The sequence below is a fragment of the Oncorhynchus nerka genome, linkage group LG9b, assembly GCF_034236695.1.
Source record: "Oncorhynchus nerka isolate Pitt River linkage group LG9b, Oner_Uvic_2.0, whole genome shotgun sequence".
In the NCBI taxonomy this organism is placed as follows: Eukaryota; Metazoa; Chordata; class Actinopteri; order Salmoniformes; family Salmonidae; genus Oncorhynchus; species Oncorhynchus nerka.
The window spans coordinates 20580352-20594980 of NC_088424.1; positions in this window are offsets into that span (position 1 = coordinate 20580352).

Here is a 14629-nt window from a genome sequence, read left to right on the forward strand (position 1 = left end):
TTTGGGAGTGTCTCTTCTCTTGCTCCTCAATAATGGAATGAGAATAGAGATAGATAATGAGAGACATTCCTCCTTTGAAAAAAAAATTAGGCTGGAACTAATCATAATACTTCAACATGACCCCCACACATGTTGCCCCCACCCTGTCACTACCAACTTTTGAGTTTGAGTTTTAGAAACTTTTTTATATGTTTCCTGATGGATGCAAGTAATCATTTTACCAGTCCAGGACAGCAGTAATACGTGCTGTAAGGCAATCAGAGAAAGCTTGGATTTAATGGTGAGCTCAAGCCAAGAAAAATACGGACGTTCATGAAGAAAACACAGGTCTAGTCATATCGGGGAATTAAGTTTCCAATCACATTAGCCAACATGTATCAGTCTATCTGAAGTGTGAATTTAGTTCTAGATTACAGACGTTAGTTACAGTAGGATTTATACTGTAGGATTTTTTTCATTACATAAACTACTACAACACAACACATGGACATCCTTGTGGTCTGAAATCAAATAAACACAGATTTTATAAACCACTTCAAAATGTCCACATTAACTGCTCGAAAAAAGAAGCAAACACAGATATTTTGTTTCTAGAAAACAATTGGCAACTCTTCAGCTAAGCCAGCATGAAAGCATAAATCACACCATCATTGTGCAACACATGTACAATGTTAAGGTAGGGATAGAGCAAAATCATCAAACAGTACCAAAGTGTTGTGTTTATTATGAATTGAATCGCTAAGCATTTTGGTTTGGTACATAACAACAATGACGCAAATACAATAGAAACCCATGCAACAGCATGAATTCACACCAACACCACAGCCCCCCCACACTTGCCTAATGGACAGGCAGCATCACCAAAGACTAGGTGTCGAGGTTGGTTATAATTTTCACCGGCATCTGTTTGTCTCTAAATATATAGTTGAAGTTGGAAGTTTACATACACTTAGGTTGGAGTCATTAAAACTCATTTTTCAACCCTTCCACAAATTTCTTGTTAACAAACTACAGTTTTGGCAAGTCAGTTAGGACATCTACTTTGTCCATGACAGAAGTAATTTTTCCAACAATTGTTTACAGACAGATTATTTCACTTAGCACTCCCTGTATCACAATTCCAGTGGGTCAGAAGTTTACATACACTAAGTTGACTGTGCCGTTATACAGCTTAGAAAATTTCAGAAAATTATGTCATGGCTTTAGAAGCTTCTGATAGGCTAATTGACATCATTTGAGTCAATTGGAGGTGTACCTGTGGATGTATTTCAAGGCCTACCTTCAAACTCATTGCCTCTTTGCTTGACATCATGGGAAAATCAAAATAAATCAGCCAAGACCTCAGAAAAAAAATGGTAGACCTCCACAAGTCAGTCTGGTTTATCCTTGGGAGTAATTTCCAAATGCCTGAAGGTACCACGTTCATCTGTAAAAACAATAGCACTTTTTTTGGTGTGGGGGGGGGGGGATGTCACGCCCTGACCTTAGAGATCCTTTTCATGTCTCTATTTGGTTTGGTCAGGGTGTGATTTGGGGTGGGTATTCTATGTTCTATTATTTGTATTTCTATGTTTTGGCCGGGTAGGGTTCTCAATCAGCGACAGCTGCCTATCGTTGTCTCTGATTGAGAACCGTCCTTAGGTAGCCCTTTTCCCACCTGTCTTTGTGGGAATTTGACTTTGTTTATGGTACATAGCCTTTAGCTTCACTGTTTGTTTTGTAGTGTTTATTGTTTTGTTCGTCGTCTTTTCTAAATAAAAGAATATGTACGCTCACCACACTGCACCTTGGTCCAGTTCTTTCAACGGCCGTGAAAGAAGGACCACACAGCCATCATACCGCTCAGGAAGGAGATGCGTTCTGTCTCCTAGAGATGAACCTACTTTGGTGCAAAAGGTGCAAATTAATCCCAGAACAACAGCAAAGGACCTTGTGAAGATGCTGGAGGAAACAGGTACAAAAGTATCTATATCCACAGTAAAACGAGTCCTATGTCAACATAACCTGAAATTCCGCTAAGCAAGGAAGAGGCCACTGCTCCAAAACGGCTACAGTTTGAAACTGCACATGGGGACAAAGATCGTACCTTTTGGAGATGTCCTCTGGTCTGATGAAACAGAAATAGAACTGTTTGGCCATAATGACCATCTTTATGTTTGGAGGAAAAAGGGGGAGGCTTGCAAGCTCATTGCTAAGCTAAGGACCCTGGGACTAAACACCTCCCGCTGCAACTGAGTCAGTTAAGAACAAATTCTTACTTTCAATGACGGCCTAGGAACAGTGGGTTAACTGCCTGTTCAGGGGTAGAACGACAGATTTGTACCTTGTCAGCTTGGGGGTTTGAACTTGCAACCTTCCGGTTACTAGTCCAACACTCTAACCACTAGGCTACCCTGCCACCCAGGTAGGAGGTCAGAGACCTGGCTGTGTGGTGCCAGGTCAACAACCTCTCCCTAAACTTGATCAAGACAAAGGAGATGATTGTGTACTACAGGAAAAAGAGGACCGAGCATGCCCCCATTATCATCGACGGGGCTGTAGTGGAGCAGGTTGAGAGCTTCAAGTTCCTTGGTGTCCACATCACCAACAAACTAACAAGGTCCAAGCACACCAAGACAGTCGTGAAGAGGTTACGACAAAACCTATTCCCCATCAGGAGACTAACAAGATTTGGCATGGGTCCTCAGATCCTCAGATTCTACAGCTGCACCATCAAGAGCATCCTGACTGGTTGCATCACTGACTGGTATGGCAACAGCTCAGCCTTCAACTGCAAGGCAATACAGAGGGTAGTGCGTACGGCCCAGTACACCACTAGGTCCAAGCTTCCTGCCATCCAGGACCTCTACACCAGACGGTGTCAGAGGAAGGCTGTAAAAATTGTCGAAGTCGCCAGCCACCTTAGTCATAGACTGTTCTCTCTACTACCGCACGGCAAGCGGTACCGGAGCTCCAAGTCTAGGTCCAAGAGGCTTCAAAACAGCTTCTACCCCCAAGCCATAAGACTCCAGGATATCTAATTAAATTGCTACCCCCCCCCCCCCTCCCTCTCTTTAACACCGCTGCTACTCTCTGTTGTTATCATCTATGCATAGTCACTTTAAAAACTCTACCTACATGTGTATATTACCTCAACTAACCAGTGCCCCCTCACATTGACTCTGTACTGATAGCCCCCTGTGTATAGTCTCGTTATTGTTATTTTATTGCTGCTCTTTAATTACTCGTAACTTGTATTTATTATTCTTACTCATATTTTTTTAACTGCATTGTTGGTTAGGGGCTCGTAAGTAAGCATTTCACTGTAAAGTCAACACCTGTTGTATTCGGCGCACGTGACCAATACAATTTGATTTGATTTATTATGAGCCGTTCTTCCCTCAGCAGCCACTTGCATTCCATTCAACCAAAAACACTCACACAGGCTTCCATTTGTCTTTTTGATTTTTCTATACTATACTTAGGAATGTTTTTAGAAAATGTTATTGCATTCATGATAAGGGTTACACGTTTTCAAACTGTTGGCCCCTAGTCATGAGCTGCTAGCATAGGGAGATGTATTCTTTCAGGTAACATTATAGCCAGGGCTGCAGTTAGGTTTGTTGTTTTGAGTTTGACTGTTATCACTCTCCTATAAAATCAACTACATACTTCTGATGTTGAAGTAATCCATTGTATTTAGGTACTACTTTATAGTAGCTCATTGGACCCGTGTGAATGAGTTGCAGATGGCATGATTCCCCCCATACATTCTCCTACTGACAGTAGCCCTGGTCTGACATTATTAAACTCCTTTAGTGGGTGAACAGAGCCGATAACAGGCCCACTAAGCATAACCTCCATAACCCTGAAGAGTAACATGATGGAAAGGCATGTATTCCATGGAGAGGGACTTTCATTAACTGTCAATATGTAAGTATGGTTTCAATGTACTTGTGGGGGTAGAAGAGTACACTACAAAAGGCTGCTGTGTTCCATTTAGTTGGTTGTTCTAATGCCAGTTTTCTAACATTGATGAGTCCCAGTCAGCCGCGGTTTGAATTTCATGAGAATATTCCCAAGTTCCCATTTTGTTATTCACAGCCTTTGTCAAAGGAATGTTAATTTCAGTGGCAGAATCTCACTTCATTTCCTCTATACCCCCCCCCCCCCCCCCCCCCCTCAATTTACACATTCTCCTCTTACTGTACGTGTACTGTATTTGATTTAACATGTGAAATTGATTTTACCGTTGTTGTTGCTGTCTTCCCCTAGCTGCTATTCAGGTGGTTGGAATCAGCAGATGGAGTTGGCGGTTTGGGTTAATTTACTGAGAGAGCCTTTTGTTGGACATTCAGCTTGGCTGAATCCATACGGCACATAGATTTACCATGAGGATATACAACGAGTGTACAAAACATTAAGAACACCTGGGCTTTCCATGACAGACTGACCAGGTGAATCCAGGTGAAAGCTATGATCCCTTATTGATCTCACTTGTTAAATTCACTTCAAACAGTGTAGATGAAGAGGAGGAGACAGGTTAAAGAAGGATGTTTAAGCCTTGAGACATGGATCGTGTATGTATCCCATTAAGAGGGTGAATGGGCACGACAAAATAATTAGGTGCCTTTGAACAGGGTATGGTAGTAGGTGCCAGGCGCACCGGTTTGAGTGTGTCAAGAGCTGCAACGCTGCTGGGTTTTTCACACTCAACAGTTTCCTGTGTGCATCAAGAATGGCCCCAAGGGACATCTAGCCAACTTGACACAACTGCGGGAAGCATTGAAGTCAACATGGGCCAGCATCCCTGTGGAACACTTTCATCACCTTGTAGAGTCCACGCCCTGACGAATTGAGGCTGTTCTGAGGGGAAAAAAGGGAGTGCAACTCAATATTAGGAAGGTGTTCCTAATGTTTTGTGCACTCAGTGTACATGAGCCCCTTTAGTTAATAAGAACTACGCAGAATCTTCTTACCTGTGTCCTATGGAGGACGCCAAAGATTTGATTTATTTATCCGTTATTTTACCAGGTAAGTTGACTGAGAACTCGTTCTCATTTGCAGCAACGACCTGGGGAATAGTTACAGGGGAGAGGAGGGGGATGAATGAGCCAATTGTAAACTGGGGATTATTAGGTGACCGTGATGGTTTGAGGGCCAGATTGGGAATTTAGCCAGGACACCAGGGTTAACACCCCTACTCTTACGATAAGTGCCATGCGATCTTTAATGACCTCAAAGAGTCAGGACACCCATTTAACATCCCATCCGAAAGACAGCACCCTACACAGGGCCATGTCCCCAATCACTGCCCTGGGGCATTGGGATATTTTTTTAGACCAGAGGAAAGAGTGCCTCCTACTGGCCCTCCAACACCACTTCCAGCAACATCTGGTCTCCAATCCAGGGACTGACCAGGACCAACTTTGCTTAGCTTCAGATGCAAGCCAGCAGTGGTATGCAGGATGGTATGATAATGTCTTCATGCCTCTCCCATTATCCACATCCTCTCCATTCCTCACTGGAATACAACATGCTATAACATGATTAAAGGTTGATCATTTTTACTTGGCAAGATCACAACTTCTTTTATAAATGTTGAAAGAAATGTATCAGCAACGGTGGTTTTGGTCTGTAGGCCTATGTTGAGAAATGTCACTCTTCTTTTCCCCTCAACCCTTGACAGGTGAAATCTCATTTGGATTTATGGGCCAAATGTAATGTGCTGACAGAATTTGTTAAAATAGACAAAGCAAATGTTTAGCTAATGAGAGGAATTGATGGACTATTGATGAAGAAGTTAATGAGGAAAGCACTCGTCTGGTTTGCCCAAGCTTGTCATGGGCGTGTCTGTGAGGACCTGACTGTCTTGGTAGTTAATTGTGTCTGTGAGGACCTAGCTGTCTTGGTAGTTAATTTGGGTCGCATTTGAAAGTTTTAGATCAGTGACAGTGCCTAGGGTCTTAGTGTTAGCCACACAGCAGTGTGTGTATAGTGGCCTCTGACCTAGTTTCAAGATTTTCGTTTTAATGTTATAACAGACAGAGCTTTTAAGAAATACAAGTCACCTCAAAATAGTACCCTAATACACCTGATATTTGGATTTAGAGTTACTTGCTTGAGCTTTAGGGATCTCACTTCCTTTTATTCCTGGTGGTCCCACCCTAAGTGACTTAACAGACGCTGCTCCGAAACTATTCAGAAACGTTATGATCCACTTATCATTTTGTTTGGCATTTAGGATCAAACCCAATAAACGTAGCTTTGTTCTCTTTTTTTATTAACAGTTACAGTCAGTGGGAATACAGACTAGCCTGTGTTTTATTGTGATCCTTGGCTGTTAGCTTACAGCTCACTAAAATGTCTTTATATCCTCTTTAATGGTCAAAACCAGTTGTGGTATGAGAAGGACAAAACATTATTTGAATGATGGCTGTAGATGTGAGGTGAAGTGCTAAACAAACGATTCAACGTGGACAAACACTCCATTGAAAATCTGTCAATGAAACTAAAAAAGTGTATTACCAGTAGCCTCCATAAAGCATGACTATAACCTAACACCTCTTAGAAATCCAGCTTCATCTGAACAGAACTAAACCATTTTACTTCGCCCCAAAAAAGTTCCAGATCCCATGTCATGATGTCTCCTATCAATCACAATTGACAACAATTGCACTAGATTATGTTTGATAACATAGTTATCTATAAGAGAGCACCATACACCATATGGCCCATAAGGACTATTGAACTGAGGGAATGGAGAGGGGAGAGACTCCTCTTTGGAAACCCTGAGTAATGACTGGGGGGAGATATCTGAAGTTAAAATTGTAACTCGGGCACTCAGGAACATATACTGCCTTCTTGGTAACCAACTCTAGTGTAGATTTAGCCTTGTTTTTAGGTTATTGTCCTGCTGAAAGGTGAATTAATCTCCCAGTGTCTGGTGGAAAGCAGACTGAACCAGGTTTTCCTCAAGGATTTTGACTGTGCTTAGTGCCATTAAGTTTATTTTGATCCTGAAAAACTCCCCTAGTCCTTAACGATTACAAGCATACCCATAACATGATGCAGCCACCACTATGCTTGTAAATATGGAGAGTGGTACTTTGTATTCAGGACAAAAAGTGAATTGCTTTCCCACATTTTATGCAGTATTACTTGAGTGCCTTGCTGCAAACAGGATGCATGTTTTGGAATATTTTTATTCTGTACTTGCTTCCTTCTTTTTACTATGTCAATTAGGTTAGTATTGTAGAGGTTATTATTGTATTGCAGTATTGTAGAGTACAATATTGATGGTCCATCCTCAGTTTTCTTCTATCACAGCCATTAACTCTGTAACTGTTTTAAAGTCACCATTGGCCTTATGGTGAAATCCCTGAACTGTTTCCTTCCACCCTGGCAATGGTGTTAGGAAGGACGCCTGTATCTCTGTAGTGGCTGGGTGTATTGATACACCATCCAAAGTGTAATGAATAACTTCACCATGCTCAAAGCAATATTCGATGTCTGCTTTTTCTTTCTTTTTGTACCTATTTACCAATAGGTGCCCTTCTTCGCAACGCATTGGAAAACCTCCCTGGTCTTTGTGGTTGAATCTGTGTTTGAAATTCACTGCTCGACTGAAGGACCTTACAGATAATTATATATGTAAAGTACAGCGATAAGGTAGTCATTCAAAATCATGTTAAACACTATTATTGCACACAGAGTGCAACTTATTATGTGACTTGTTAAGAACAGCTTTACTCCTGGACTTATTTAGGCTTGCCAAAACAAAGCGGTTGAATACTTACTGAATTTTTTTAATGAATTTGTAAACATTTAAAAAAACATAATTCCACTTTGACATTATGTGGTATTTTGTGTAGGCCAGTGACAAAACATCTCAAGTGAATCCATTTTAAATTCAGGCTGTAAATCAACCAAATGTGGAAAAAGTCAAGGGGTGTGAATACTTTCTGAAGGCATTGGTTTGTCAGTCCACGGATGTTAAAGTAGGTGGACAAATTGTTAGATTTGTTTCACTGTTTATGAATGGTTGCTTTGTCAAGGATTTATCAAAACCCCAAAATAGGTCTGCACTGTTTATTTCATTTTGCAGTCTTTCAGGGAGATTTGGATAGTATTAATGGTCCTCTTTAATGTTTATAGTAGCTAGGTCTGAAGTTTGCATTCATCCCTGGTACGAGCTTTACGACATCCTGTAGATAGTAAGAGTCACTTGTTCAACTGTGGGGTATAAAGAAATGTGTCGTTTCTAAAAAATAAAAATAAAATAAATAGAATCCTATTCAAGTATGCCTGTTACAGATTCTCTAAGTGGCTATTTTAAGAAGTTGACAATGAGGATAAATAATGAAGTATGTAAAAACGATGTGCTAGCAATATTCTACCTGCAGGGCAACTCTGTGTGGTCTGTACTCTGCAGCTGATTATAGTGTATGTGCTGTCTCACACTGTGTACAGGGATGTCAAATCTTACAATGCCCACCCAGGTAGATGGGCATTTCGTTGTTGTGTCTTAAAGATACATTCTCAGTCACAGGAGGATAGGTCCTATTTGATTATTGGTTTGATAGACTACTTTAAATACCATAATGGTATTCTACTCAATCCTTATTAAGGCAAAGGTACGAAGTTATACTTGCAGATAATATCCAGCAATACCATCATGAGGGTAGATTTTGAACACCAGCTGTCAAACTGCCCTGTTGTTAAAACATAGAAATCTAAACAATGTGGTATAAACACATTTTACCCTTCTATCCAGAGATGCTCCTGAAGGTAGACCGGAGGTTTAATGTTTGCATCTTGTTTACACCTAAATCGTTCTGCTTTGTTCGATCTCAGTGAGGAAGGTATTCGTGTTGAACTAGAGTGCAAGCTCTAACACTCATTTGGTCAATGTCGAATGATAGTAGATGGTAGTGAATTGTGCAGAATTGTACTTCTGGTCTTTTGAAAGACTAAGACAAAATGAAACAAAGGAAATAAATATTGAATATGTGTGAGTGGGGGTATCTCATTAAAAGAGACTTAGCTCCATATTGTGTCCCTTTATTGTGAACACGTTCGCAATTTAGCATCTGTTAGTATTTATCCAGGAACGCATCTTCAAGTGGTTACTTACAATGAATGGAATTGTGGGAAATTATGAAAGAATTCACTTCTATTGTGTTATGATCACTGTCCTCTTAACCAATGTGATGTGAAACAAAGCACCACAGAGCATTGTGGTTTGAAACTCCTAAGAATTAGCCTGAAAGGTTTTCATTGGGTTGTGGTCTAGGGAGATGTTTCCTGGGTTTTTTACAAACAATAATTTGGCTTGTGATGCTCTGTAAACATTTCATTTAACAAGATGGGGCAAAAACATCCCCTGTATTCAGAGGATGGATGTGTGTGTGTGTTTGTGTGTGTAGAAGCAGCTGTTTTTCAGTTTTGTTTTTCAGCTTTAGTGATTTGACTAGTCTTTGAGTGTGTGTTTTCTCAACCGCTCAAATACATTGAATATGCTTTCTGATTACATCCTAACATTATTCAGACTGAGACATCAAAATTACTTCATCACGTGAACAAATACTGCCATCCTTAGGTGAAAATTGGGTTCTGCATAGTCTCTCTCTTGCACTCTCTAGACACTGAGATACTTGTAAACATATTTGAGTCATGAAAGTCTCATTTTAATGTATTATTATTAAAGATATGTGTAATTTATTGCATTTGCACTGAACCTGACCTGATCAAGTTCAGGCAAGTGAAAATGACTGTCAAGCCAACTCCCGCCTAGCCGCAATGTGGTAGTAATTGTGCAAATCGAAATTTCGAGCACTAAAGAAGAAGACGTAATTTTCAAGATGGCGACGGCCTGTAGGCCTGCATTTGCGGGGGTAAATGTTTTTCACTCCTCGTTTTGTGCACCTAAACAGGTATGTCGTTGAATTATTGCTAATGTTTTCGTCCATGGTGAGATGTCTGTGTTATTGTGACTTTCAATTATGGACTTTATAGCCTGAAAGAGAAGCAAAGACGGTTGCTAGCATGTTAACGAAAGGCTAGCTCTCTTCCATCGCACGACAACAACTAACATTATTTATTTTATTTTACCTTTATATATTAGCGAGTTGCCTTTGCGGATTTCGATTAATCCTTTCCTAGAAAATGTGTTTGTTCCCCCAAATGTGTTTAGTGACTGACTGGCTTCAATCTACTTTAGTAACTCCCCAAAGTAAAGATCCAAGTAAGCTAAATGAAAATACTTATTTTCTAGACGTTGACATCCCGTACATTTCAGGTGCTGAATGAAAGGTTAGAAGATGTATTGTCGAAAATGCGTCTTATACAGATGTCATGCGTATTTTCCAGAAGTTTAAAATCAGTTTTATTTTAATGAACGAATGTAAGGTAAAAACGTCTCTTCTAGATTTTTAAAATATGTAACTACCTAATTTACAGACATTGAAAATGTATTTTTCGGTCATGATATGGCCAAATGTAAACTACTATACACGGAATGTACTAAACATTAGGAACACCTGCTCTTTCCATGACATACTAACCAGACGAACCCAGGTGAAACCTATGATCACTTAATGTCACTTGTTAAATACACTTCAATCAGAGTAGAGGAAGGAAACAGGTTAAAGTGGGATTTTTAAGCCCTGAGAAAATATACATGGATTGTGTGTGCGCGCCATGGGAAAAACAACATATTTAAGTGCTTTTTAATGGGGTATCAATCAATCAAATGTATTTATAAAGTCCTTTTTACATCAGTCGATGTCACAAAGTACTATACAGAAACCCAGCCTAAATCCCCAAACAACAAGCAATGCAGATGTAGAAGCACGGGGGCTTGGAAAAACTCCCTAGAAAGGCAGGAACCTTGGAAGAAACCTTGAGAGGAACCAGGCTCTGAGAGGTGGCCAGTCCTCTTCTGGCTGTGCCAGGTGGAGATAACCGTACATAGCCAAGATGTTCAAATGTTCATAGATGACCAGCAGGGTAAAATAATAATAATCACAGTGGTTGTAGAGGGTGCAACAGGTCAGCACCTCAGGAGTAAATGTCAGTTGGCTTTTCATAGACAATCATTCAGAGACAGCAGGTGCGGTAGAGAGTCGAAAACAGCAGGTCCGGGACAAGGTAGCAGGTCCGGTGAACAGGTCTGGGTTCCATAGCCTCAGGCAGAACAGGGTATGGTAGGTGTCAGGTGCACCGGTTTGTCTGTCAAGAACTGCAACTCTTCTGGGTTTTACACGCTCAACAGTTTCCCATGTGTATCAACAATGGTCCACCACACAACTGTGGGAAGCATTGGAGTAAATATGGGCCAGCATCCTTGTGGAATGCTTTTATGCACCTACAAATTGAGGCTGTTCTGTTGGCCAAAGGGTGCAACTCAATATTAGGAAGGTGTTCAGTGTACATTCTCAATTACACTACCGTTCAAAAGTTGGGGTCACTTAGAACTGTCCTTGTTTTTAAAATAACATAAAATTGATCAGAAATACAGTGTAGACGTTAATCTACATAGGCGTACAGAGACCCATTGTCAGCAACCATCACTCCTGTGTTCCAATGGCACATTGTGTTAGCTATTCCAAGTATCATTTTAAAAGGCTAATTGATCAATTGAAAACTGGCCTTTAGACTAGATGAGTATCTTGAGTATCAGCATTTGTGGGTTCGATTACAGGCTCAAAATTGCCAGAAACAAAACTTACTTCTGAAACTCGTCAGTTTATTCTGAGAAATGAAGGCTATTCCACACGAGAAATTGCTAAGAATCTGAAGATCTCATTCAACGCTGTATACTTCTCCCTTCACAGAACAGCGTAAACTGGCTCTAACCAGAATAGAAAGAGGAGTGGGAGGCCCTGATGCACAACTGAGCAAGAGGACAAGTACATTAGTGTCTAGTTTTAGAAACAGACGCCTCACAAGTCCTCAACTAGCAGCTTCATTAAATAGTACCCCCAAAACACCAGTCTCAACGTCAACAGTGAAGAGGCGACTCTGGGATGCAAACCTTTTTAAAATGATAAACTTGGATCAGCTAACACAATGTGCCATTGGAACACAGGAGTTATGGTTGCTGATAATGGGCCTCTACGCCTATGTAGATATTCCATTTAAAAATCTATCTGCAATAGTCATTTACAAAATGAACGTCTACACTATTTCTGATCAATCTGATGTTATTTTAATGGACAAAATGTGCTTTTCTTTCAAAAACAAGGACAGGGATTTCTAAATGACCCCAAACTTTTGAAAGGTAGTATATATCACAATCATAATTGTTCATTCCTCTTAATAGGAATGAGCAAGCTGAAGATTGCAACAAAATATTTATTGCGCCCATCTATCACATGCACTTAAGTTACATTTTTCAAACGCTTTAAAACTGGCAGCGATTATGTTCAATATACAGAATCAACTACAATAGCATTATCACGATACTTAAGTGCCGACACGATATGTAATGTGATTCTATATTTAGGCGTATTGCGATTCGATGTTTCAAATATATTGCTCACCGTAAGTGAGGGAGAGCCATGAAGAAAACACGTTTTTATCAGTAATGTAAATAAAAGTGCTAAGAACATTGGCTCCATGTTTAAAAAGAAGATTGAGAACAAGCTGTGAAGGAGAAATACTGAAGTTTTGGTGCAGGTACAGTCAACTAGCAAAAAAAATATATAACGATATTGTCAAAACGGTATATATCGTCAAATAATATCCCGATATGTAACTGTTGATTTAAAAAAATATATTTAGATTGTTTTACTTCTTACAAATCAGTAACGGTTACAGATTTGTTTTTTCTTGCTATGACTGTGATATGTTGTTGTTTATCTAACTTAGTTGAATGCACTGACTGTAAATCTCTCTGGATAAGAGCATCTGCTGAATGACCAAAATGTTTGGCTCTGCCCCCAAACACATTTGTTCGGTGTGGACCAGATCCAAATCTGAACGATTCATAGACGTCTAGGCTATGATTCACAGGTTTGAACATTACGGTCCGGCACAATTTAGTACAGTAGAACATAGAAGATACTGACGAACTCCCATCCAGACATGAAACAAGTGATCAAAGACAAGACCATAGGGGACTCCATCCTAGATCTGATCATTACAAATATGAAGAATCTCTATAACACCCCCACTGTACTTACTCCTCTCAGATCCAGTGATCACAAATGTCTGCTGTTGTCCCCAAACACAACATCAGGAGGGAGAAGCGAGGTGCACTGGAAAAAAGGATGTCTGGTAACCCAGAACAGAAAGTACTGACTGGTCTGCCATGTATGAGGTGGAGAACATTGATTGAAAGGTGGAGATGTTCAACTCCTGCCTAAAGAAGAAAATTGCCTCAAAAAGAAAAGGGCCTAAATAAGAAAAGCCCTAAGGAATGGTGGGACTACATTAACAAAGGACTGGGACGAAAGAGAACATCAGTAGGGAGAATACAGGTTGTTTTTAATGTCTTCTTTGCTGAGGCATGGACAAGCATCTCTTGCCATCTCCCCCCTGCCGATACCTACAAGGCAGGTTGAGCTGTGCAGCATTGGCCAGATAAAGCAAGCTCTGACCAGACTCGCCCCATGTAAAGAGTGTGGGCCTGGTGTCATTCCAGCCTGGCTACTGAAAGAGCATGCAGAAGATCTAGCCTCTGTCATCACATACATTCGTTAGAGCTTGTGTTATTGAAGAATAACATAAATTGCTAAAGCAAATCAGGGGGAGAAAAATGTGTTTATTCAGAGAGGACAAATCAAGATGGTGTTGGTTAAAGTCGGTATCTGATGATTTAAAAATATTTTGTAATTCTATGAATCTTACTCAGTTGATTAATTCACCCACTCGCCCAAATCTTAAATGCCCAGATAAATCTACCCTGATTGATTTGATATTGGCAAATGTTCCACATAAATATTCTGCGGTTGGTGTTTTTTGTAATGATTTAAGTGACCATTGTGCTGTTGTTGCTGTTAGAAATACTAAGGTTCCAAAGACAAACCCACGTTTTATTCGTAAGAGAAATTTGAAGTGTTTTAATGAGCAGGCTTTCTTTCTTTCATGATTTGTTTTATTTTAACTGGAGCAAGATTGGGCTTATCCCTGATGTGGAAACTGCCTGGAAATTCTTTCATGATGGTTTTTCCCAAATAGTAAACAAACATGCCCCATTCCGCAGGTTCGGGGTTAAAGGGTGGGATAATCCATGGTTTTCTTCTGAGCTGTCTTGTATTATTCACGACTGATAATCTAGCCTGGGCTAAAGCAAGGAAATCATGTTCTGATGCTGATTGGCTTATTTTTAGGCAGTTAGTTTCTTCTCAGGAAGTCTGAATATTTTATGTCTGTTACCACTGATAACCTGAATGACCCTAGAAAGGTTTGGAAGGCTATTAAGTCAATGTCTGGTAACAGTAATGTTAATGAATTACCGTCATGTGTTTTGAAGGACTCTGTTGCTATATATGACAACTGAAATGCTGAATTGTTTCAATGAGCACTTTGTATCATCTGGTAGGCTGTTTGATTCAGTGTCCTCTGTCTCTGTACAACCCTGTGTGGATGAACCAGTGAGAGTTGGTCAAACATTGAGCTTTTTGCCATTCTCAGTGCAGGTGGT